Raw genomic sequence first — 26468 nt, 5'->3', positions numbered from 1 at the left:
ATTACATGTATTTATTTGGCCCATGATTTGTGCTGGTTTAACAGTCCTAAAGAAAGAATGCTTCTATCCCAATTTATTAGACTTTTCTTTCTATGCAGCATGAATTTTCTCATATTCATTTAAGAATTAGAAATTAAAACTTCTGACCATTCACTATGTCAGTATCTTTTGCTAATTACTTCCGTGAATCAGAGCCAGTTATGTGGCTTATAGAACTGTTATGACACACAAATGCTACAATCACCATGACAGTAAACTGAGAACACCTACACATAGCTAGAGATGGACATCTACCTTCATATAGCAAATCCATATGAAAAATCTACATATCAGTCTTGTCTTTGAGATTTGAGGAAGAATTTCCTTTGCCCATAATTATCACTGTATTTGATCTACTTTATTTTTTCTTTATGAAATGAGTTGCTTTTGCTGCTTGTCTACTGATCATTCTGATTTGTTTTCTGAGACAGCTTAGAAGTAGTTTATGCAAGTGTATACATACATCTATTCACATACACCCTTCTAAAATAAATAGATTCTTGATTGTTCCAGAGAACCAAGAGCTTTCTCCCATATAATGTTGTTAGTGGAAAGGGGAGTAGTTCCTTTGCTAAAATGGATAAAGTCTCCAGAGGGCTTTATCAAGTCTAAAACTTTGATCTTGGTATCACATTTCGTGGGAAGTCAAGAGAAAATGGAGGGCTGCAGTGCTGTTTTGTCTTCTCTCCTTGTTGCTCCACATGGAATTTTCTGTATTCTGAATTCCCTGTACCTTTTTCAAGGCCAATTGACAGGGAAAGAGAATCCTCAAAGTGTAAACAAAACAAAAAAAAGGAAAAAAAATGACAAAGTTACTGAGAAAGAATGTCATTTTTCATGATCCTGATGGTGGTTCTGCCAATGCAGAGAACTATATGCTGCAAGCCAGGATATGTGGGGTCTTTAACTCCCATCTAAGTTATGAAAGTTTGAAGCAGGATGAGCAAGATCTGAGCAGGGGAACATTGGGGAAAAGCTCACAAGTCAAGAAAATATTTTGTTCAAAAGCTTTTTGTTTTGCCAATTAGCAGAGCAAGGAAAAGAAAAGAAACTCGGGAAGTAAGTTTACCCAACCTAAATGTATTTTGTTAACAGCATGAATTCTTCTTCAAAGGACTGAAGAATCTGCACTACTTGGAAGTGAAATCTATTTGAGCACATGAATCATGCTGTATTTCTTGTACAGAAAACTGCCCACGACATAAGAATTATTTGTAGAGTATATCAGGATTCATCTTTCATTTGGGGAAACATGTCTAGAGGTATATGTACATATATGTAAGCACATGATTATACATATACATATATAGATACAAATAAAATTTGCCTTCCATGTGGGAGACATGCTTCAGGTCTTCATCTGGGAAAGGATGAATGTAGACATGCTGTTAAGATATTCATAGAAATATAGCTGCTTCAATGCTTTAGTACAGAGTCTAGTTTTGATCAGAAAATGCTGTCAGAAACAACACACATAGAGAAAAATCAGACCTGATAAGTCAGCATTTTTTAGAAAGATGTATTATTAAATTAGTCCTGAATTGCTGCATTTATGAGCAGCAGAAAACCATGGAACAAGCTTTAATTGGAGCAAGTTTAGATCCAAAATGGAAACAAATGCCACAGTGTGGAAATAGACTCAGTGCCAAAACGCCTCACAAGCTGGCTGCAACCAAACAAGTCTAAATGATCAGGAGAAATGAAGGACATTTAAGGCTTCAGCAGCAGTAGCCAGTTCCCATCTCTTTAGTTCACAGAATGGTTCAATCCGGCACCAAACAGTTGTTTTTTAAAGCTATACTGCTTAGGGGAAAAAAAATCCTGAAAGCAGCCCAGTGCCTTCTTAGCCAACCTGATGTTTGTCTGGAGTGATCTGCTTGTGAAAACTCCCATTACTTAAACACCAGCTCAGTCTTTGTAGCTTCATTACAATAATTGATTCCTTTTAAAATTAAAACAGTTTTGTTTTTTGTTTTTGTTTTTTTTCATCTATAAAAGCTTTACCTTTGAGAAATCAGTTATTTATACTCCAGGTCAATTCCAAACAAACATTTTCATTATCATGATTCAAAACCAACTCCCACAACTCATCTGAATCTTGTTCACACTGCCCAGGTACTCACAGCTTTGCAGTGACACTTCTACAATCTTTTAGAAAGTCTATTTTTGATGGTTATATTTTTTAAAACCTAATAAAGTATTACTCACTTTTTCGATATATTTTGATGCATTTGACCTCAAGGAATAAGTTGCCTGAAAGAAAAAGACTCTGTACATCTCCTTAGCAAAAACATGAATTCAGTTCTGTATGACTTCATTTCCATCACTTATACAAGCCCATGCAAGAACCCACTTGCGTTCTGTTGGTGAAGAGAGGCTCAAACATCTCTCGGTATTGTACACATACGTATAAGCACCTCATTTACACAGATTTCACATACAGATATTTTTACTATACTTTTCAAACTCAACTTTTCAATGGCACCTTATTGATTTTTAGGAGAGGTATCTGACCTGAAAATCCGCTTTGTTCTTATGTGGATGTGATGAATGGCAGATTAAAAAGCACTAATTTCCTCAGAGAGTGGAGAACTTTTTCTGGATTTGAAGACCTTTATTTTACATCCTAGAAAAAAAATACAGAGAATACATGAGAAAAAAAATATACAAACAAAAAGTAGGACTTGAAATACATTGGTGGAATTGATTGCATTGAAGTTCCATTATGTTGGAGCCTCTCTAATAAACTAGTAAGTATGATCTTCACTCTTTCTGTTAAGTTTTGTAATGAAACACCTTCTCGGTGAAATCTTGGTAGGTGAAATTCCATAATTAATTGGTTTTGTTATTGTGGAAAATAAGAAAAAAAATTAATAATTGCAAATGATGATGATAATTATTATTTCAGCTCTTTCATTCTATAAAACCATTTTATTGAGTGACCTGATGATTTTTGACTCATGAAAACTCCTGATACGGTTGCTTGACTGAACATGTTATTTCTCACCCTGGAATACTCTTTCTCACGTAAACACCTCACCTCACTCATGTTTGATTTTGTAGTTTTGCATATTTGCTAATAAAAAAATCATCCATTATGATTACTCTTTTTGTAGATATGTATATACAAATATGTGTATACACATACACACATACATAATCAGCAGTATATTGAAATTAGATTAATTTTAAAAAGCTACATTTGTAAATTACAATGAACCAAATGAAGTTATATTTGCTTGGGAAGATATTTTCATTATTTTTTTAAGGAACTCTAATTTTGTCATTTGCAAACAGAAGCAGATGTTATTTTCTAATGTTTATGCCCAAATTTTGCTCAGAAACCTCATCATTTTCTTCTAGCAGTCCCCAGCAATAGCATACAGTTCCCAAATGTTATGAAAGATGTAATCTCAATGGCAGATCAGATCCAAGAGCAGTTTTCTTAGACATTATTATACATATATCTGTATGTGGAAAGGCTAAGTTCAGTCATCCAATCAGGTGGTCATCTGTGACCAAATCTATCCTGAATGTAACAATTTTGTTGATGTCAGAAACTTTTGCATTTAGCATATAGTTGCATAGATATGTAGTCATACCATTGCAAATGTGCTTTTTGCACACTGAGCTGTATTCCATAAGGGCCTTCTGGAGGGAACAGCCATTATACATTCAGTTTTAGATTCATCTTGTTACGGATAGATGCTTACTGGGACATCTTACAGGGAATTTTTCCTGAAATTTCTTCCCTGTTTAGCAAAATAAATTTGGACTAAAAAGGTTTATTTTATGACTTTTAAGTTTATGATTCTATCAAATAAATTTCCTTTACATTCTGGACACAGTGGAAGAGCTGGGAAAAGTGTTTCAGTGGTAGGAACATGTTTAGTGTCTATATAGGTACAACTGGATAGGAAAGGAATATTGCCCTAGATTTGCAAATCAAATTGAATACACAGCTTAGTGAGATTAAATAGCATCTCTGAAATGTCATTTAATAAAATAATTAAAATGGCTTATAAAGTCTAGTTTGCAAATGACCTTGTCTCAGCCTGGAAAACAGATTTATAAGCACATATGAACATTTTGTTAAGGAAACAATCTTTAAAGGAGCAGTTTAGGACACTGAAGTTTCACTGTGAAATCATCCAGTCTTTCCTGGAAATTTCAGAACTAAAAGCAACTTTGGGTGTAAGTTTAAAGCCATTATAGTCTATTATAGGTGCTTTAGGGTGAAATTTGGATAAGATTTTGAATTGTTCTCTGGTCACAGTACAAGAATGCAAAAGGACAAGTGGAAGAGGGAAGGAAGAAAAAGAGAGAGTGGACAGGATAACCTTTCCAAGTGCATGTACCACTCCTACAGCCTGTTTGACATATCTCAGTGGAGTGTGCACTGTATGAAAGAAAAACATGTCACTGCTCTAAAACTGTCTTTTCTAATTCAGTGCATCCATGTATTGTTATACATCAGTTTCCCAGTGACTGAAATATACAGAAACAAGAGAATAACTTTGACTGTTGGCCATCAACTCAGATAACAAAAACTTTCTTTCAGCATTAAGCCCCCAGCTTATGAAAAAACAGACTACATATTCAAATTAATGCCTGCATGTTTTGCCTAGGAAAGAGTCCCTAAACGCTCACATGAATCAGGCATTTACATTCACCCCAGTTCTGGGGTTTTAAAGGGAGTTTAAAAAGCATCTGGAATTCTGCATTACCAATTGCAGCCACTTACGTTTCCATATTCTTAAATACTCCTTGTCTTGGCTTTGAGAACGAAGATCTGGGAAGGGCTTTACCCCCTCTTACTACAAGTATGATGACTAAGGGCAATGTGGGATAGGCAAATCTGGTTGGAAAATAGGCTGCTTGGTCATTCAGGATGTTTCTGAACAGGACTGTCATCTCCTGGGTCAACCTCAAGCAACCAGTGTCGCAATAGCACAACATCAAACATCTAGGAGGGATTCTGGCTCTGACTTAGAGGCATTTAGTCATAAGCCCGCAGATGGTATCTTCGTGCCAGTGACTTCTCAGGCAAGTGCAAGCACCAGGGGTCTGAACCTGCGGCTCCACTCGTACTGAGCAGGATTACTATTGCAACAACACATCATCAGCCGGTCTCATGAGGGTCTAATCCCATCTCACATTCCCTATTAGTGGGTGAACAATGCAGCGCTTGGTGAGTTCTGCTTCACAACGATAGGAAGAGCCAATATCAAAGGATCAAAAAGAGACATCGCTATGGATGCTTGGCCGCCAAAAGCCAGTTATCCCTGTGGTAACTCTTTTGACATCTCCTACTTCAAACCCCAAAAGGATCGTGAGGCTCCGCTTTCACGGTCTGTATTCATACTGAAAATCAAAATCAAGCGAGTTTTTGCCCTTCTGCTCCATGGGAGGTTTCTGTCCTCACTGAGCTAGCCTTAGGACACCTGTGTTACACTTTTAAATCCTCATTATAGTGTTGCTGACTGGCAAAGCTGTTGGGCAGTCAAGGATCCAAACTGCAATGCCTGAGGTTAATTTATTACTAATTTGTTAGAGGTTTACATAGAAGTATATTTGATAACGTTATACACCTTACATCTGAAAGTCATATTTCACAGCCAAGTCCTTTGACATATATGTCTATATACACACATTTCTGAAGGTACACTGCTCTACTATGAAGCTATGTTAAGATGAGCTAAAGATTGAGAATATGAATGAGAAACAGAAAAATAATTATATTTAATCACTTTACTGGATTGCTGTGCTTATCCTAAGGTCAAACTTATAAACCAAGGAAATTTTGAATGAGAAGAGCAAGTGCTTATTGACTCTGAGAAATGCTTCCTTTTTATATGCACCTCACCATGGTAGGTAGTCTGCTTTAAATTCCTGATATTTCTGGATAAAGACTTAGAACCACTGGGTATATATGATCCACCAGCCTCACTTTGTCACAATAAAATGCTACTATCCATGAGCACTGCATGAAAACAATAGACACTGTCTTCATATTAGCATCTCTGCATTTGACAGCAAAGATATATTTTGCTACATGACTGTCTCAGGGCAGTCAGTTTATTTATATAACTTTGGTTTACCAGTGTCCCTTGCAAAGAATGAAACCTTTCTCTAAATGATACTCTTTTGACCTCTAACAGGCTAGTGATTTACAGAGCCACAAAGACAACACACTATTTAAAAAGCTTTAAGACACCATTTAAAGCTTTTATGGTGAAACCTTGCTTCTAATAATACACTTGCTACTCTAAGTTCAGACAGTTTTCTGAATAAAGAAATACCTTTTGTATGTTTTAAAATGAAGAATTTACTCATGTTATAAATACATTTTACTCCAACCTGTGAAAAGCAGATCAAAAAATATAGCTACAATTTCCTAGTACCTGGTAGTAAAACAATGAGCAGTGAGGGCAAAGCAGGAGGAGGGAGAGGCTGCAAGAGAAAACCCTGGATGTCTGATGGGAGATAAAATGACGTCTTTGATGTAAAAGCACTCTAACAATGTAAACTAGAAGGATGATGTACATAACCATTCTAGTGTAATGGACATGATTTTCACTTGGACAGATAAGATGTTATTTAGATTCTGTCATGAAATGTAAGTCTTCATTTTCTTTATACATTCAAGTAACTAGATTTTCCACTCAGCAAAGCAGCACAGTTAAGTAAGTCAAAGGCATAGCGTCAGATGCTCGATGTTTAAACATCTACTCTCTTGTGGGTCTCTGTTATACTTACTCAGACAGCTGGTTGTAGTAAATATATTTCAAGGTATCTAGGATGCATAACTCCTTTTTCACATTATCATTTCTGGATAAAAAGTAGCCTGTGTGCCTGCTCATTTGCTTTTTGTAATAGAATGGGGAGAAAGAAGGATCATACATGGACCAATCTCTTTGTGCAAGCAGGCAGTGCAGCCACTTTCTGTGTATGTAAGGGAAGTTGTTTAGGACTGGAACAGCATAAAGTCCAGAGTGGGTAATTTATTGCATGCAAATGTCAAGCTGTCTTTTCTATATGGTTAAGAGCCTCACCCAAAGACCCTTAAAGTCAGGGGAGGTCTAGTCTGCCTTGAGTGTTATTCAGATAAATCTAACAGTGAGGCTATCAGAGCATTTGTCATTACATAATAACCACCTAGAAAGGGTTTCTTTCACTTGCCTTTTTTCCTTTCCAAGGGAAGATGCTATTTAGATTCTGTCAGGAAATGCAAGTTTTCACCTTTATATATATTAAAGTAAGTAGATTTTCTACTCATTGGATCACTTTATGAATAACAATCCTGGACATTTCCAGGACATGTTTTCTCCTCCAGCTGTCAAAACGTTTAATACTTTGAATGTTCACAATTAGGCATTGCATTTGCAAGTGCTACATTTTGTTTCTGCAGCTTTGGGAAGAAACGATACCTTGGTCCTGCTGTGTCATATAAGAGCAGATATTGGGATAAACTGTGGCTACATTCAGTGTACTCAAAGCTCTAAGTGCTGTGACTTTCAAAACCAAAACATACTGATGAGCTCTGGCTATTCGTTTACCTTCCTCTGTTGGACATGTGGATTGAATTATCACTTTCAAGCTCCAGCTGTGTCTTTCTGGGATGGATACCAACAGATGAAGAGAGGAAGAAATTCTTTGCCAGCCAAAAAAGAAATGGTGGGTGCAGTCCTGGGGATTAGCAGTGACTGAGCTCAAAACAAGAGAAAATAGGGAAAAGAGGAGAGCCTTCACCAAACTGTGAGCCATCTCCAGAAGATGCATTGTGAAATGGACAGTGCTGCCATGATCATAGCTGTCTGGATGCTGCAGGTGACCAGCAAAAAGGGGTCCCAGGATCAATATTTGAGATCAGTGAACAGAGAGGAGCAGCAGCTGAGAAAAATACTGCAAGGGGGATCAATTAGCAGCTAGCAGTATAGGAAAGAGAGACAGAAAAACCCCTGGAAGCAGCAGAACAGAGCCAGCCACCTGGCAGGACTGACGAAGAAAGGACCTGATGAGAAACTGCAGCTTCTTCCTTTGCATTCCTGATGATTTGAGCTTGAAGCAGCAGCACATTTCTTGTGTGGATGTTTAAACAACATAAAAGCAAACTGAAGTCAGCAGACTGCAAACCAGGCTAACAACATGGTATAATTTCTGTGTTCCTGTTGGAGCTGGCCAGGATGTTTTCAACTGATCTTAATTTTAGCAAAATAAGCTGTTTTGGCTAAATTATGACATTTACTGGAACCTGTTTCTCTCAACAAAACTTTAAATGGAAGCTTGCATGAAGACCAAGACCAAGGTCATCCAGTAAGTTCTGCCCACAGGAAGAATATCTGCTTCTGTTCTGCCCCATTTCTCAAAGCATTTGAAAGGCTTTGTTTTTATCTCACTTTCTTGCCAAACTAAAATAAATCACAATTCTCAAAAACTTTCACAAACAGAAATTCATGAAGAAAACCAGAACAAATGCAGTTCCCAGGTAATAAAAGCTAACTTTAAAAATCCTGTTTTATTGTAATCTGTTCTTTACATGCCAATGCCAGCAAAGGAGCATCTGCATAAATCAGCACTTTGTAGACATAAGTCAATATGTGGGTAAATGAGTCATGGAAAGGAATCGGGAGAATATGGCCAGTCTCCTCTCTTCCTGTGAAAGACATAATCAACAGCAGTGCATAAACTCGAAGACAAGTTTAAAGTAAGATGGATTATACTTGTGGAAGAACTTCTGTAACTCATTTTTGTATTGATTTATCAGTACATAATATTCATTTGGCAATTGCTAACCTCATTTCCCTAGATGGGCACTCACATTCAATAGTACTTTTTCTGCCTAAACTGAAGAACAATTACCCTCTCTGAGAAGGACAAAACTGTGGCTCTTCTTTATCCATTTTGGGAGGCTTGTTGCAGCTTTATTTTAATGTACAATTTTTTTGTTTTTATTCTGAGATTTTCACTGTTATGCCTGCTGTAATTTATTGCTTTGGTGGTTAAGTTCCTGATAATACCTCATCAGACAGTATATTTTTATATGATCTGTATAACAATATGTGTTTGACTTATATTTTAAAAAATCCTCTATAGCCAGACCAGAGGCAATATATATCCAGACCATGAAGATACCTTAAAGTGGAAATTTTTTTAGGTAAAATTTGATATTAAGTTGTATAGAATCAATAACAAACTATTTTTTTTAATGTTTCTTAAAATAAATGTGAATTAACTAGGTTCCTTGGCAGAGGTGAACAAAATAATTTTACTGTGCAGCGATTTCTCACTAAACCAAAGAGAATTTGCAGATATTACAGAAAAGCCTTAGCAAACTGAAATTCCAGCTTTCAAAGGCAACGTTTTTGAAAGATGCCTGAATGTCCAATAATCTCAAAGTTCGCTGCAGGAAACTTGGAAAGTACACTGAAATCAATGAGTTAGGCACCTAGACACAATGAAATACCAGTCCTGCTAAATATTTAGACACTTAATACCTTTAAAAAATCTATGCCTGACAGCTTTGCCATCTAGGAGAGCATGAATTAGACTCCTAAATCATGTTTTTGGTAAGTTTACATACTATAAACAGAATTGGATTGATTTCTGAATAATTTGGTGAGTGGAGAACAGAAAGCAGATGTTTTTGGCCTACTGTGATGTAGTAAGTCAGAACTCCAGTCTTTCCACTGGAATGCTGTACGGGGCAAACTGTTTAGGCATAAAGAAAAAGTTAGGATGGTTAATGCAAATGTGGAACTGGAAAATAGAAAAGACAGCATAGAAAGAGAATACACTCAGAATTGCATGTGTTCAAACAGGAGTAACTGCAAAGCCCTAAGATTCTTAAAGAATTTGTGCAAGAAAACCTTAGTATTACAGCAAAAACTGCAAATTAATCAGTGCAGACCACAGGAATAACACATGATTAAGAAACATGAAATATATATGTCTGAGGAGGCAAATCCAACTGCAGATGATACTGTGATAATGCAGAGAAAATGAGAATTTGATTATATGGATGACAGAGAGAATCCTACAATTCACCTTTTCTAACAAAATGAATTCAAAACAGAGAAGAAAGTTCAGTTCTCCTTAACATCTTTCTCTGAAAATAATTTGTATTGTTAAAAAAGACTAGATTATACTCCTGTGAAGAGGAAGAAAACTGCTGTATCCCAAGCAGATGTACTGTTAGAGCTGACACTTTTCCATATTACCACAGCTTTTGAGGCTTTTGTTTCAGGAATATGCAAAAGTAGGAGTAAAGGATGTAAAGGATGATTCTGGAGACAGGAAAAAGGGGTAAGTGGCCTAAGGGAGAAGTTACAAGGAACTTCTCTATTACACAGAATATTTTCTTTAACACTACTTTTATGTAAGTTTGGGTTTTTTTCATTTGTATTTGTGTGGTCAGGTGGTCAGCTATTTTCTTTCTGGAAAATCGGGACATAAAGAATGAACAAGGGAGCAAGAGAACCTTGAAAAGCTTATACGTTGGGGATTTTTTAATCAGGATATAATATATCAAGGAAATTACTGTAAGATGAATCTAGCAATAAAGAAGTGAATTGTAGAAGAACAACAGTCATGTTTCATTAACTGCTACATTAAAGAGGACACTTGTAATGTCTCAATTTTTAACCTTTAAACATTACCAGACTCTAAATCCTGGCCTGATCTGAATGCAAGGAATAAGGAAGAGATTCAAACACTGAATTATGTTCAGATTTAGTTCAATATTGGCACTACTCTTTTCTTAAAGTTGAAAAGGAAAATCAAGGTGAAAGTCCCAGATAATAGGAAAAATGTAGCTGAAAAAACTTCAAGACATTAGTCAAGTGACATTGGAAGAATGGTTGATCAGCATCACTCACATGCCTAGCAATAAATACCCAAATGATAATGTATACTATGCAGTAGAGGCATGTTGCTTTTATATGAATAACTGAAGTGTGCAAAAGCTCTCACATGTATGACAGGTTACTAAAGGTAGCTCATACTGTTAGACCTGAATGCATATGTGGAGTTGTTCCCAGCTCCTCATATCTACACTCAGAAAATCTGTATGAAGATAAGCAAACTATCAAAAAAAACATTACTAGGACCATTATGGAACAAAAGTAGGATGCTGGTGACAGAGAAATTTGACAGTTGGAGAGGCAGAATTAATTCTTATGTTCAGAGAAAGCTAAAGGTCACAGTCTGAAGAATGTAAAGGTGAAATGTTAAAAGGTTTTAAGAAAATACTAAAGCAGTCATCACTAAAAGTATCTGAAGTTTGCAAGGCTTTATAAATTCAAGTAAATTATAAACCAGGGTTGAGGAGAAAGAATACATAACCTTTTTTTTTCCTTGTTTAATCCTTGACAGCTGGAATAACGTTAAGTACCCAAACAGGGGTAGTAATATAGAATTTATATTTACAAAAAAAATAAAAATCCTAAATGAATAGTGCAGATCTATTTACTCAGTAAGATTAAAGGAGAAATATCAATAAGAAAAGAGATACTTCCACATAATTTGGAGCTATTAGAACTTGCTGAGGGCAGCAGAGTTTCAGGAAATAAATTTTTCCTTCACTGGAATGCATTCTGGCCAGAAGGAAGAAGAATTGAGTTAGCCTGCAGGTAAAAGCAAAACAAGAATTTAAGGAGGCATTTAATTAGTCCTAATCTACAGTATGTTTCTCCTTAGATTTGAAGCTCACAAATCATTGTGTTCAAGGCCAGGTTTAAGATAATTTCTTGGTAGATGAATGAAGTATTCAGTGCAAATTTGTTTCAAAATCAGCCATACCAGCATGCTAACAATTCAGTCAGTGCTTCATCCTTACCAAAGACTTTTTTTATATATACTATGGATCCATGAAAGTCACCTGAATCTAAATGAGAAAACATAAAAGTAGAGGAGTTTTATCAGTGATGAGCTTTGCACCTACTCACGTGACAGTCACTGTGATACACTGTCCAGCTTTGAGGTAAACTCCTAACTTCTGCAGTGAATTTCAGCTTTTGAAGGACTATTGACCATCAGTGGGCTGGTAGAGCTTCTATGTCTTGAGTAGTTTTCTGTTGTTTCGAGACCCTATTTGACATGTAAGCCAAATAACCTGGAAAAAATAAACATGCACACAAAACCAAAAAAAAGAGAAATGGATTCAATTAGGAACACTTTCTCTTCTAAAGGACCACAAAGGTATGTTAGCCCAGGATATTCAGAAACTGGTTTTGAAACAACAGTTCATGTAGAGGTTCATTTTATCAAAGAAGTTTTTTACTGTTTTTTCAAGAACAGTGAGAAAAACTCAAGGAGAAATAAGATACAGGAACATAAAATATATTATTGCTTGGAACTAGGACAGCTGCAAACAGCAAATCACCACAGAAGCCCCAGCTGAAACTACCAGACAGCATAAGTTTCATGCCTGTTGCTATTCAGCATCTTATTCTAAATAGTGTCTCTCAGAATAATTAGATTAGAAAAGCGAACATGCTAAAATTAGAAGGAACTACTAGATTTTTCTCAGACCTGATTTTTCTAAGTGACAAAACTTTAAATGACGATATAAAAGGTGCTTATTTCTGGGTAGCCTAAACATCTTGTGACAAAACAAGTGAGAAGAGTGCATCAAGAAAAGTTGTCAATACTATAAGAAAGAGAAAAAAGTCAGTGAAATAAACATGCTAGATCCAGAAAAAGTTTCAACTCATCACCAGGAGAGTCCTTCCCATCAGTTTCTGAAAAAGAATGAAATAGAATATTGCACTTCCCATCTGAACCTGAGAAGCAACTGCCTAAAGCAATTTTGACTGGTCAGGCTTACTTTTATCAGGCTGTGAGATCAGTAGATCAAGAAGGTGTCTTACTGGTGCAGGCCCTGAGTCTGGACAGATTTACTGTTTGCCATAGGTGCTGGTAGTACAAAGATATAGACTTAGAATCACAGAATCATAGAATGGTTAGGGATGGAAAGGACCTTAAGATCATCTAGTTCCAACCCCCCTGCCGTGGGTAGGGATGCCTCACACTAGACCATGTCACCCAAGGCTTCATCCAACCTGGTCTTGAACACTGCCACAAATGGGACATTTACCACTTCTTCAGACAGTCTGTTCCAGTGCCTCTCCACCCTCACAGTAAAGAACTTCTTCCTTATATCTAACCTGAGCTGCCCCTGTTTAATTTTAAATCCATTCTCCCTTGTCCTGTTGCTATGAGTCCCTTTCCAGCATCCACTGGCACACTGCAGTCAAAGTTTCCACAGGATTTTAAAAGCACTATGCATAGAGAGGCTATTGAGTTCACAACCTGGATACTACCTTTGAAGAATAGATGTCACTGGGCTTGATTCCAATCTGGAAGAAGCGGGCGATCTTTCTTGTATATGGTCCTTTCTAACCCTAACTATTCTATGATTCTGTGGCACACTAGCATAATCCAAGAGTCTTCCCTCTTCAAATAAAAAGAAGTTCCCTTAATCCATGTAGAGTTAGGATTTCTTTTAATGAGACACTCTTTATTTCAGTCATAGAGCAAAAACACTTCTACTTAGAAGCTGTTTTGTGTTTCCAAAGATATTAGATAGGTTTTGCTTCTCCTAGAGATAGGTGTCATGTTTTTGTCTATAAAATATGGAAATTGCTTTCAGGTCTGGAGCTGAAAATAATACCTGGGTGATATATTCAAGAGTGTCTGTACTCGTGTCTCAGCTAGTAATCATGCTTATGAGGCTGTCATTATTGTTCTTGGTTTGAGCTCTGTTAATATATATGTATTCTTCAAAAGAGAAGTACAACACAACATTTTCAAGTCTTGCAAAGTAAACTATCATTTGATGCCTTAGTGTTAAGAGAGGAAAAGCAAGTAACGAAAAGACAGGGAGCTGTTTCTCATTAACTATTGTAAGATGTCAGCAAGATTAAGGTGTCAGGGTATAGAAAGATGAAGAAGAAAAGAATTACTTAGCAAATAGGCATAAATGAATATAAAATGTGAATAGAGGGTTCTAGCTGTTTCTAAGGGTAAAAATAGGCCAGTAGACACTACATTGTGTTACAATCAACTCATCCACTCGATCCTGACCTTCATCTTTATAGGTGAGACTAGTGGGAGCAAAATGTTACCGTATAGCCAACGCTGGGAACTTTCAGAACCATTATTTCTGAAAAGAAATGAATATTCAAAGGCCCCTTTGACATAATGAAGGTTAAATCCTACACAGAGTTTTGCAGGCTCATGTGAGTGCTGTCTGACTGGGCTCTAAAATAGCCTGAGTTCAGCCTGTCTGTGAGCTGCCTGGGAGATACATGGCCATGGTTAGTGCAGGGCTGATCCCATGTTTGAACTGATGAGAAACAGCATTACATTGCATCTCACAAATGCAGCTACATAAGGTGAGCAGAACAATAGGAAAGAAAATATCATTTAGACACACATATAGAGAAGTCACTTGTCTGCCATTCTGAGACGTACCTGTCATCTTGCCGGGAAAATACATATGTTCAGTTAGTGAACAGTGTTTGCAGCTGTACCTGCTAAGGAGAGAAAGAAGATACCATTTTGTCTAAAGAACAAGAAATTCCAGGCAGAAAGTGCCATTAAAATTCGGGTTTTTAGGAGGGGAAAAATAAAAATAGACAACAAACCATTTACTGTCTGACAACAAACAGTATAGTAGTAACATGGGACCACTTCAGAGCAATATCATTCTTGTGCAAAAGAGATTTAGCAAATTCTGGACAGCATTTCTGAGTTTTTTTCACCTGAGTTTAATTCACAATGGTCACTTACAAGTATAGTGGCCTTTCATATCTAGGCCGATACATAGGGCCATGAGCAAGCACTATACAAGACCTTTGGTACTGAAACCTAGGGCAGCTTCTAACATCTTGCATTGATTTAAATGATGAACCAATTTAGCTAAGCTGATGTAAACCCCAATATAATTACTCTGTATCATTTATGCAGATAGGAAAAGATGTATCTGTTCAGTCAACAACAGCTTCAGTGCAGAAATTCCAGAGGCAGACCACATCAGCTTTTGCCAAGCCTTCAAGCAGTAGTTATTGTGTAGTTTTGAGACTGGAGCTGCTAGAAGAAAGCTAGGTACACATTGTTCACAACTTTAACACTGATATCAATTTAATTTCCACACAGTGCTGGAAAAAGGAACATATCAATACTTCAAACTCAGGGTAAAGAATTTACCTCACACACTTTCATTAAATTGATTAAAATATCTTATGCCTCATTCTACTAGTTACTCACAGTCAGTGTGTGGACCAGGAGCAAATTTGCTTTGCATTTAGTGAGGTGCCATTTGCTGTATAGCTGATGGTGTTCCAAAAGGACAGAAAAAGAAAGCTTCATTTTGGTAGCTGAGTTCGTAGCCCTTGGTTACCTGCATTTATAAAGGTGCCCTTTACCATGCTTTCATCTTCTTATTTATTTGGCTTGAAAACGCCCCTCTCTGTTCCACCGTATTATAAAAGGTTCACTCTCTTTCCCACCTGCTGTCTTTGAGAGATCAACTGTAGAGCATTCATGAGTGGAAACATGAGGCTTTTTCGACACAGTTCCTCTAAAATTCATCTTACCAGTCACATGCAAACTGAAATGGGTCAGCTTTCATCAGCCTTGGCATTAAGCTTCTTGCTCTCCCATGAGCCCTGTACAATAATTTAAGAGGGGTGGGAGTGGGAAACAAATGATGTGACTATTAATTCCAGTTTTCTTGTGCAGATGCCAGTACATCAAAAATAGATCTCCCTGGGCCAGAGCACTTTGTCATGTTATCTGGAGTAATAGTAGTTTGCGAATTATGTCTGGTCAGTTTAGTGTCTCAGTTTGGTCACATTAATCTCTTTGACCACTGCCTTAATTGCTGAACTCTGCCATCTCATTTTTCATCTTGCAGAAAGAAGCTGTCTGACTTTTTGTCTAGTGCCTGACACAGTGATTGTTCTGTTGACCCCACAGCAGTCGGAGGAACCTAGAGGTCTTACAGGTGGCAGCAGGACTAGGCACAGAGGGTACCATCTCATTAAGCTCAACTATCTCATCTATTTCTCAACAACCATGCAAATAGCACAGTAACCCCAGAGGATGTGAGCTATCCCATTTCACGTACCTTAGAAGGTTAACGACATACTGCCTGTACCAAACTGCATGAACCCCCAAATATCACGAATTAATAGACAAAAATTAATTTTCATTTACTAGAGGTTTCTATATTTATACACGATTTACATCACCATGAGATACTTACCTGTATTCTTGCATTGAGAAAATAGCCAGCTAAGCACAATGCATTCACTGTCTGTATATAATCTTGATAAGCCCATGTAGCAGACAACATTTTGAAATTCCATTTTTATGGATCTGTCCAGGTTCATTTTTCTTAGGTGTTCAAATGATCCATAGACTAGGAAGTATGATTGATAATTTCAGTAAATACTTAAGAAAAATCCATAGAGAAGTTTCAGAACACATTTGCAAGTGGTATCTGTCATCCTGCCAAAGGATTAATTTTTATTTTGCTGTCAGTAAAAATAAATACTTCAGTATGCTGCTTCTTAAACTAATAAATGGTAAAATGTTTGGATTTCTTTTTTTTTTATTACAGGTTGTATTAAAAATAGAACTTTTTCCTAATAAATCTCTGCAATTAAGACAAGCTAAAAAAGTCTCTCTAGTATGGAAACCTATAAAAGATATGAATGGGAAACAAATGGATCGGCTACTGTTACAGAAGTCTATAGTAAACACAAGCACCTGTATAGTATTGTATGATATTAGCTTGCTTATAACACCTATTTATTTAGAGGCCTTAAAATGGCATTTTATGAAAGAGAGAAAAAAAAAGTACATTTTAGTCTTTTTCTTGGAAAAGAACTCAGATATTTGGGTTTTATTTCTGCCATAAAGAAACAAGGGAACATAGTTCCCCACAGAAACATGAGTAGTAGTTTTGGGGTAAAATGAGGACTGTCACTAAAGGCATAAAAAAACCTTAGTACATTCCTTTCTCCCCAGTCTCACATTGTCAGCCTTTTCCATTATTTGTCTTTTACAGTTGCCTCTGATTTCTTAGTCTCCCTGAGAAAAACAAGTGTGTTTTTTCCTCCGAAACTAAACAGATAAACCACATTCCCATGAGAAGGCAGTCCAATTTCATGAATATATTCCTATCACTATGAGCTTTTGAAAATTGCAGAAGTCGATACACTTAAGATTTTGAGAGAGAAACTTTCTATGAAGTGAAAAGTCTAGTTAGGCAACAATTTCCCAGAGATATGTCACAATTTTGAGAAATGTGTCAGGATTTGATTTCTCCTTATATGGAAGTGATAAACTGTGTTAAAAATAGAAATATATTTATATGTTGTAGAAGGATGACATTCCAGGACACTGCATGATGAATTAGATGCACTCCTAGTGCTGGTAAGGGTCCTTCACAATCAAAGCAGCTACAGCTGAAGAATCTACCCATCTTTATGAGGGGGTCTGAAGAGGAAGAAATGTCCAAAGGACAGCGGCTGCAAATAACATACTTTTTACAAAAACTCATATAAGATCAAGATTCCCAGTGAGTCAAGGGATTTGATAATACTGCAATATAAGCCATTACTGGCTGCTTTTGAATATGTCACAGAGATTGGTATATTGCTCAAAATAGGATGGAATCAAACTGTACAATCTCAGCTTTCAGGTAAGGTTTCAAAGCATGGCATGATTTGTCCTAACAGGATCTTCTTCAGTTGACAATGAAATAGAGAAGAAGAAGAACAGAATAGATAGTGAAATAGATAGTGAGAACTAATATTTCCATGTCAAATCTTATTTGCTTGAACATGGCAGAGAGCTTTTGAACATTATGGGCCAACCAAAGCGATCAGCAAAAGTTGGGTTTCCTCATATGCTGGGTATGGATGTTCCTCTGGATATGCAACTTTGTAAAATTCAGTCAATTTCTCCATGAGGCTATGCCTGAAACAGGTACTAAAAGGAAGCTGAAATATAGATTAGGGTCTACTTTGGGGGGAAGAATGAAGAAGAAATAAGATCTGAATGAAACCAATATTTCACTGCCTAAAGGTCACTGCACTGTGTTAAAAATAGTGAGAAATTTAGATGAAGAGCCAACTTTGAAAGAATCACCCTCAAGACAGTATGCAGCCCATCAGGACAGTAAACCTCCAGCTGCCCTGAAAGAGGTTTTTCTAGGAGTTTAGTTACAAAAGTTTATTTCCTAAAGGCAAGTTGTCAGTCAGCAAGTGTTCTGTTCAGACACTTCTGAGTGTTTTTGTGACAAGATACACCACAGACTTAGAGACAGAAATGACAAAGGTCAGTTCAAGACTGGAAGGATTTTTCACAGTATCTTGAGATATCTAGCTTTGCTTAGCACAGTCCGTGAAAGGAATACCTCCCTACACAAAAGAAGGTCATAACAACCATTGTGCTAGTGCCCTGCTATATCAAAACCACAATGTTGACAGCATCCCCATGCCACTAGAAATGTGAATGAAATAGTGAGGAATAACTGCATTTATGAAAGGGCTCCATTTGACACTGCTTGGCCCTGTCAGTGACATACTGGTGGAGAAAATACTGCTATTGAGACTTCCTGTCAGTGCTCATAATTTTTCTGGCCAGTACCAGAATAAATGTTGGAAAGTTTTAGAAAATTGCATTATAGCCTGTCCTTTGTTTTGGGAAATTCCTCTAGAAATCAGGTGCAGCAGAAACAGGGATCTGCTCTAGACCATTCTCCTGAAGGGTAGACTTTATCCCAGGTAGACATTTCTGCTATTGAAAGAAAGAAGATTCAACTCTTTATACAGAAATAGATGTTCAAAGCAAGATTGATGTGGTCAAATCAAGGTTTTGTTATTCACTCAGCGTGCAGGGACTTATATACAGACCTTATCTAAGTTACACCACAGGTTCTTGCACTCCCTCCCTCCTAACTTGTAGTGTGGGTTCTGCCTGTGCCAGGCAGATTCTCCAGTGTTATGGCTGAAGTACAAAGCTCAAGCAGCCTTCTGAGCAGAAGGCTGATTGCTCAGAAACAAGGCTGATTTTAACATGGTTTGCATTAAAGAGAAAAATGCAAAAGAAAATTAAAGTATCATGTTGAGGTATCTTGTCCAGGACAGCACAAAACTCTCCAAAACAGTGGCAACCCTCCAACTCCACCCCAGAGTAAGGTCAAGTCCTTCAGTGGAGACTGACTCAGATATTTTAACTATAGCTTTCTTATTAATGGAATGGATAGGATTTCTACCCATCTCTTACTAAACTAATGATGTGTTAGTCATCAGATTTTGTCCCAGTTGTCAAATCAGACAATGCTGAGAAGAACTTTTATTTCATTGCTGGAGTCGTGAAATGGACAAGGAGAACTTTAGGGTGAGATATCATGAACCTGAAACTTAAGCCTGCTTCAAGGGGCTCTGGAAATTCCAAACAGTTCCAAAAGAGTTATGTATTTTGAAGTAATGGTAAGTAACCAAGTGGGCCCTCCTACCTATTGCACAGGGTGGAAAAAAAATAGCTACACTCAGGATAATTAGGGCTGAGCAGAATTTAACAGAATTAAGACAACACTTTCAAAGTATATTTGGGTTTCACAGACGAAATATTAAGAGCAGGCTGATTACATATATCCTATAATTTACTTATAAGAACAGACATAACAGTAGAGCAACCAGTATGTGATTACTTTAACTACCACAAGAAGGATATAAGGAATGTGATGCAGCTACATAGATGGTTACCTCACATAATTATTTGCAAGAAATCTTATGAGGGGAAAAATAAATCAAATAATGAACAGAAAGAGTAGCAGAAAATGTGAAACAAGTGCTTATGAAGCTAGGTGCAATTTGCAATACAGGTTGTGGATGAAATGTACAGTCTGTTAATATTTTCTTCAGAATCTTAGATTAAAGATTTAAATGATAACTTCAAAGATGAGAACCAGAGAGTGAGAGATGCTGCTGGGGAGAATGCTGCCGCCACAGGACATAGTAACATCAAAATAGTAGCTGAATCTCCAATTTAACAACTGTTAATACATTGTTCACAAAATTGAAGCAGTTCATTGATCACCATATCTTTCAGCTAGGTAGGCTGATAAGGGGTTGGAGTGGCTGGGAAGTAAATTCCTCAATAAGTGAAATGAGTAAGTCAATGAATAGCTTCATTTTTGGTCCCCAAATGCTCTACCTTAAATTTAGTCACCTTTGGGATCAAAGTCACAATTTTACTCTCTGTTTTCCTTTACCAGACTGGAAATCCTGTGAGTCCTGATGAACCCAGATGAAGAAAAATTTGAAATTATGTTAGCATTGACTTCATGTTTAACAAAGGAATACATGTGTGTAGACCAAATTCATATAAGCTCTGATTTTCTTTATTTTGAATGACATTTTATATATTAGCAAAAGTTTATACAGCTCTTTTTTTTCCTAATAAAATCAGAGTTCATTGATTAAACTCACTGATAACTCTCTGCAAGAGGGAAATTTATGGTTCAGGGAGACACATAAGTACATTTCAAGGACTGCTAAGAAGACAGAGAAGAAGTATGTGTGGGCAAGGGACTATGACAGTTCTTACAGAGCAATAAAACACATAATGAACGTGGCTTAGGCCTGATGAATGGCAGCCATCTGAACCCTCCATCCTGGCCCTTAAGAGGTGCAGGATTCCTGGTGTTTTTTCTCTGTTCCACTCTTACTATACTTTCACAATAGAATGCACAACTTGCATTATAATACTGGGTACTGTAAAACACCTGCAAGTTACAGAAGAATTTTCTAAACTAAGAATGGCTCAAGCCTAACTAAGCCAGGATTAGAATATGTTACTGGGACCTCAGGCAAATTATGCTCTGGTGAAGGTGTTCAAAAGGTAGAATAAATAGTAAAATCAGAACTTGCAAGTGAACTTAAATTTTTGAGAGACCAATATACATTTTTTCAAAGGCTGTTCCAGTGGTTAGGGTAATGAACGACATCTGCATTTGACTTACAGCACATGCAAAGGGTTTATGTCAAGAATCACTACCACTTAAACTAAGGTCATCTGATATTTCAAAAGGAAAGAGCCCTTCTCATGGCAGGGATTATGGCAATATGAGCCAAGAGTCTAAGCTCACAGTCATGTACAAGGGCCAGACTGCTTTACACACTCTTATTAGGCAGCATGACTATGACAGTCAGGGCATCCATCAGCTGAGCTTTCTGATGGTCATTGCAGTTTCACTGGGACAAGGCCACTTAAGTAGCTTGTATTTGTACAGCACTGAGACTTGTGCTTAAAGTACATAGTACAAATAATATATTGTAATGGTAATGACTTCCTAACTGAAATCCTAAGTCAAACACATCAGAAGTAATGACATTAAATGGGAGGATGACCAATAATCCTAATCATTAGAGTTATAATAGATTTAAGAGTGTTGGAAATGTACATAGTTACTGCTATTCTGAGAACTGCTTATTGCCTCTGTTAATCTCACTGGTTGATTAATGTTGGCTTTATCATTCTGAACAATATAAACCAAGTAGTAATGTCAGTCCACCTTTATAACAACTCCAGAGCGAGTTTGATGCGACAACTGTGTAGCTGCTTAGTTTAGCAAAAGTTAAGGCAGAGAGTCCTAGAAAATTTCAAGTGTGTTTATTAATTTGATATAAAACACATGAAAGAAGCACACAGCGTCACTTCTTTGTTTCCTCCTCTCAACATTGCAATTGGGCCAGTAACTCTTAATACAAAGTTAATTTAGTCAAGATACTTGAGAGCCACTTGGCTCTGTTTCTAAATTCCTTCCTTTGTCCTTCGCAAAGCTCTTTGAAGTGTTACTCTGCGAGGTGGATGTTGTAATGAGCCTATTTCTAAGAGGATCAAAGTAGAAGAGCTGCCCAAAGCAGCATCAAAGATACACAACAGAGAGCCCTTTAATGAGCAAGAGGGACATGACTGTCTTTTCCCCAAAATAAAACCCTAAAACAGGATTTAGATTAAATATTTAAAATTGAAAATTATTTTATTTGTCTGCAGCTTGCTAGCAGAAAGCAAAAACCTCAAAGACAAGAAGAGATTTCTCCAGCTGACTCTGCTAAAACTTAATGACTGTCATCTGCTCAAAGCTTCACCATCACTTAATGAAGTCCAAATACCTGTGGCCGAAGCTAAAGGTGGCAGTGGCAGCGGTTCAGGCACAGGCAGGATAGCTGCCCTGTGCTACAGCAGATTCCTTTCCCATGGATATGAAAATAGAAAACAAACATACGGCAGGAAACTGCAGCAAATGCTGTGGAGGGAGAAGACAGCTTGGAGGGGGAATAGGGGGGAAGGGTGGGAGAAAAAATAAGGAGTGGGAGGGAGGACTGGACATGTAAATTATGTGCCAGGAAATGAATTCCTTATAATGTCTCTTGCCAGAAGCTAAATCCTAGCAAATATAAGTTGTCTTTTTTCCCTTTTCCTTTGCTCTTTCCCCTGTTCCTCTGAGGGCCAGGGAGGAAGGAGCAGGGACAGGAAGAGGGGCGATTCAGTGTTTACTTACTTATTGTGTGACTGAAGTGCTATATGATCCAGCTTTAACATTAGAAAGCATGTGACCCCATAAAAGTGACAAACAGGATAATATCCTGCTTTTCATTACGCATGGTTTTTCAACTTACTTTATTTGGCCATGGGGATCCTTCAGTATGTTCTAGGGCTGAAATACCAGAAGAAACGTGTTTCTGTTCAGAGTGCCTATTGCACTGTGTTCAGTAATGAAAGGAGGGCTTATTTTGTTTGACTTGATAGCTATCTGTGCAAATATTGCCTCTACTTAGGTTTGTGTTTGTTTAAGGAATCACCTACTGCATCTGTCAAGACTGCAGAAATGTATGCCACTGACCTGTGCTTAACTTGGGGATAAAATGAGAAGACTTGTGTTTAAGGTTAGATCAGTATGTAGGGCTGGGTTCCGTTGGTTCTGTTTTAGAATTGAGCAGAAACCATCTGGCAGAAAGGTAAAAAACCTTAGCAGCAAACCTTAGGCTGCTGACAGAAGTACACTTCTAGCTTATGGGAAATCAATGATATGTGATACAGAGAGAGAACATAAAGTAACTACATAAAGTTACATAAAGTAACTGTATAATACATTAACATTCACTGAGCATTAAATATGAAAAGTAGACTTCTTTTTGCCTTCCCAACACACACATATATATCCTAGCATGTGCCTTCCATGGACAAACCCAGTACCAGTTTCCTTGAAGAATTGTGTGGGTAAAAGCACTTTGTAAGGAACAGAGTTCTTTTCTTTTCATTTTTTTTTAACTGCAACACTGCAATAGTTTGTACATAGCAAAATCTTGTAACTTTAAGTAAAGTAAGAGGCTGCTTTACAGCAAAAGGGATGAGAACCCAAGAGTTTTCAGTGAAAAAGACCGGCTGGGAAACACAGCTCCCAATTTCCTTCCTTTATGGGGCACAAAGCACACATATCTTCCTACAGTGCTGATATCTCTGGAAATGTAAATATCTATGAATGTTTGTATCATGCTGAAATCAGTAAGACTTCAGAGCTTCTAAAAACTATTGATTTCTGATCAGGACTTGGTGACCTAAGAACAATCTGTGAAAATCTTGACCATTGTGACTTGATTGACATTTTAATGGCAGATAAAACTTCCAAAACATCAATAGCACATACATTTTCTAAAGTTGCCCCCTGGAGAAATAGTATATGTACATATATGTACATGTATGACTTGTATTTCATAATCCATATGTTGTGGGTTCACTGCTATTGAACCGCTTGAAAAGATTTTGATGTTACAGGTGAAAACAGAAATTCTTAGCATCCATATGCTTCTTTCATGGTTCTGTTTCTAGCTCCTAGAATTTAAACCCCTAAAAAATACAGAATACATAAAGAACATAGTAGTAGAAGGTATTGTTTGCAATTTTAGGGAGATGTGAGATAACACATAAACACAAGAACAAAATGAAAAGCTATATCAAATGAGGTATCAAGCTTTTGCACTTGAATAATTGAAACTAATCTCCACAAAAAGCAGCAGGCTTTGATTTGGAGGACTTTGTGTACAGAAACGGTGCAGGCCCTACATTGTTCCACTTTCTTTGTATGGCGTAAAATATGTTTGATTTAAAGTGATTGCCTAGAACTGTCCCATCTCAAAGTCAGTTCTACACAACACCTTAAAAAAAAGGAACATTTCTTTTAAAGAATTACTTATTCCCCAAATGTTAAACTGTGTTAAACTGTTTTTGAGCACCATGATTTTTGCTGATTTCTTGTTTCAGTTCTGGTAATGCTCTAATTCGGGAATAACAACCTTTGCATGAGAATGTTTTATTTCTCACATGGGCTGAAAGAATTTTTAAGATTCTTTTAAGAACTCAGTTTGTATTATATTGATCTATTATTTCATTACTAACACAGATTAATTATATTTAAAATTAAAACAATTGGTTTTAATTGGAAAGCAGATGTCTACTCAGCCTTTACAAGTAATAATTTCTGAACAGTACTAGTTCAAGCATTTTTTGCTATAACTGTAAGCTGACTACAAATCTTGCTATTTGAAATTTGGGTACATAATGCAAAGGATGTTTCCCTGAAAATTAGACGATTATCTAGCATTAAGTTCTGTCATATTGCTCTCTCAGTAATTTAGTGTATTAATTTAGTTAGTATCTGAGCTATTTGTTGCAGTCTTGCTAATTTAATGCTGCGAAAATGAAGAGAGGAACATGCAGTAATAGGTGCTACATTAAGGGCTCCATAAAATCTTCCATGCAACATAAAACCAACTTGCAACTTGCTCATGTATGTTTCTAAATGTAAGTTTTCAGTACCATTAGTCACAGCTTTCAAAAGGTTTCTCTGATAAACTGGTAGTTGCCTAGTCCTTTCTAAGTAGCAGTTTCCTGTGAGTATCATGAATGAGAAACCTTTCTCCAAAAATCTTCCTGTGCTAGACAAGACTCAAGAACAGTTCCAGTTGTCAAACTATAGCAAGGACCTACCTGGAGGCTGCAGAACAGTCAAGGTACAAATTCTTGTTTCCTCTGAAAAAAAGCATAACAATAATTATCACAGGCTGCAAAAATATTAGATTATGTTTAAACCTCAAATGCACATACCTTTCTACAGATATCCTGTATGAGATCTTACTGTCATTACAATTATTGATAGGATATAATTTTTATAAAGTGATGAGGCACCTAATTATGATGCTTGAATAACTCTGATATAATAATGCCTTCATTGTCAAAACCATATATGAATAATGGCAACTTAAAACCAATGCATTTTGACACTTCTGTGCTCTGTGCTACCCAGAATCATGAACTAAGATGTCCAAGTAGAGAGATCCTTGTCTAATATCCTGTCAAATGATTTTCCAAAACCGTGTATTAAGTGAAAATCAAGATGGATGTCATATCCTTATGCAGTGATAAACATTAGTTCAGATCCCATGGCCTCGGGGACCCTCTATAGCTGTGGTACCTGAAGCAAGCTTTCTCTGTTGCTTTAGCATCCTTTTTGAACAACTGGGCAAAACTAGCCACACACAATACACAGTAGCTTTTTAAAAGGGATTCAGAAGCAAGACATACTGGAAATACTGTGGAGCTCACTGAAATTTGGGTATTTTTTGTGTGTTAGCATGTTTTACCTACCTTTGAAGCACTGAGCATCTAGCTTCTTCTGTGCCTTTAAGAATAAGGAAGCTTTACCAGGTAGCCCAAAGAGAATATTAAAAGAGTAATTATCAGAAACAGACATCTGCCAAAAGGAACTGTAATTTGGCTTCATGCTTCTGATCTATACTAAGACTAAATACTTACAAAATTCAAATTATTAAATAATTTGCTTGACCTTGTTAAAAACATGTAACTTGTAAGTCAAAGTGCTTGACCATGTGATACTGCATAAATACTTTACTTAGAATACAGAAAGGTGCTAAGTACTACTCTCTTTAATTAGACTTATGAACACTGAATTTTAATATTGTTTTACCGTACTTGCATTCTTGAGAGGATTAAACTCATAGCTATAGATGTTGTATTTTAAAACAAAGTGTCATTAAATGGATTAAAAGCCTGCCTAGTCCTAAAACAGCTATGGCCACAGCTGTGGATGTCAAGGTGCAGAGGGTGACTGGGCTGCTGGAACTGCACAGTTCAAGTGTCTTTCCCTGTGGCACTTCAAAGAAATAGTCCTGAGATAGATGGGCCACTGGTCTGGCCGAACAGAGCATTTCTTCCTTTCTTAACTGTAAATATCAACAACAACAATAATAATAAAAGATAAGGAAAAAAATATGAAAATATTACTTACCTATCTGTTTTTTTGTGCAAACTTGTCTTTCTCTTCTTAC

The 26468-nt window shown here is 36.9% G+C and overlaps 1 long non-coding RNA gene across 1 annotated transcript; it reads right to left on the bottom strand.

Moving 5' to 3' along the window:
• On the bottom strand, window positions 1–26468 carry LOC115945737 (uncharacterized). Its single transcript, XR_004079988.2, has 7 exons — window positions 26429–26468; window positions 25111–25152; window positions 16310–16465; window positions 15639–15710; window positions 14515–14576; window positions 11985–12151; window positions 1–2665 (listed from the first exon to the last, which is right to left on the bottom strand). It is a non-coding gene; the product is annotated as an uncharacterized lncRNA (long non-coding RNA).

The sequence above is a fragment of the Melopsittacus undulatus genome, chromosome 7 (assembly GCF_012275295.1).
Source record: "Melopsittacus undulatus isolate bMelUnd1 chromosome 7, bMelUnd1.mat.Z, whole genome shotgun sequence".
Taxonomy (NCBI): domain Eukaryota; kingdom Metazoa; phylum Chordata; class Aves; order Psittaciformes; family Psittaculidae; genus Melopsittacus; species Melopsittacus undulatus.
Note: the sequence above shows the minus strand (reverse complement) of the source record. Positions and strands in the feature narration are given on the sequence as shown.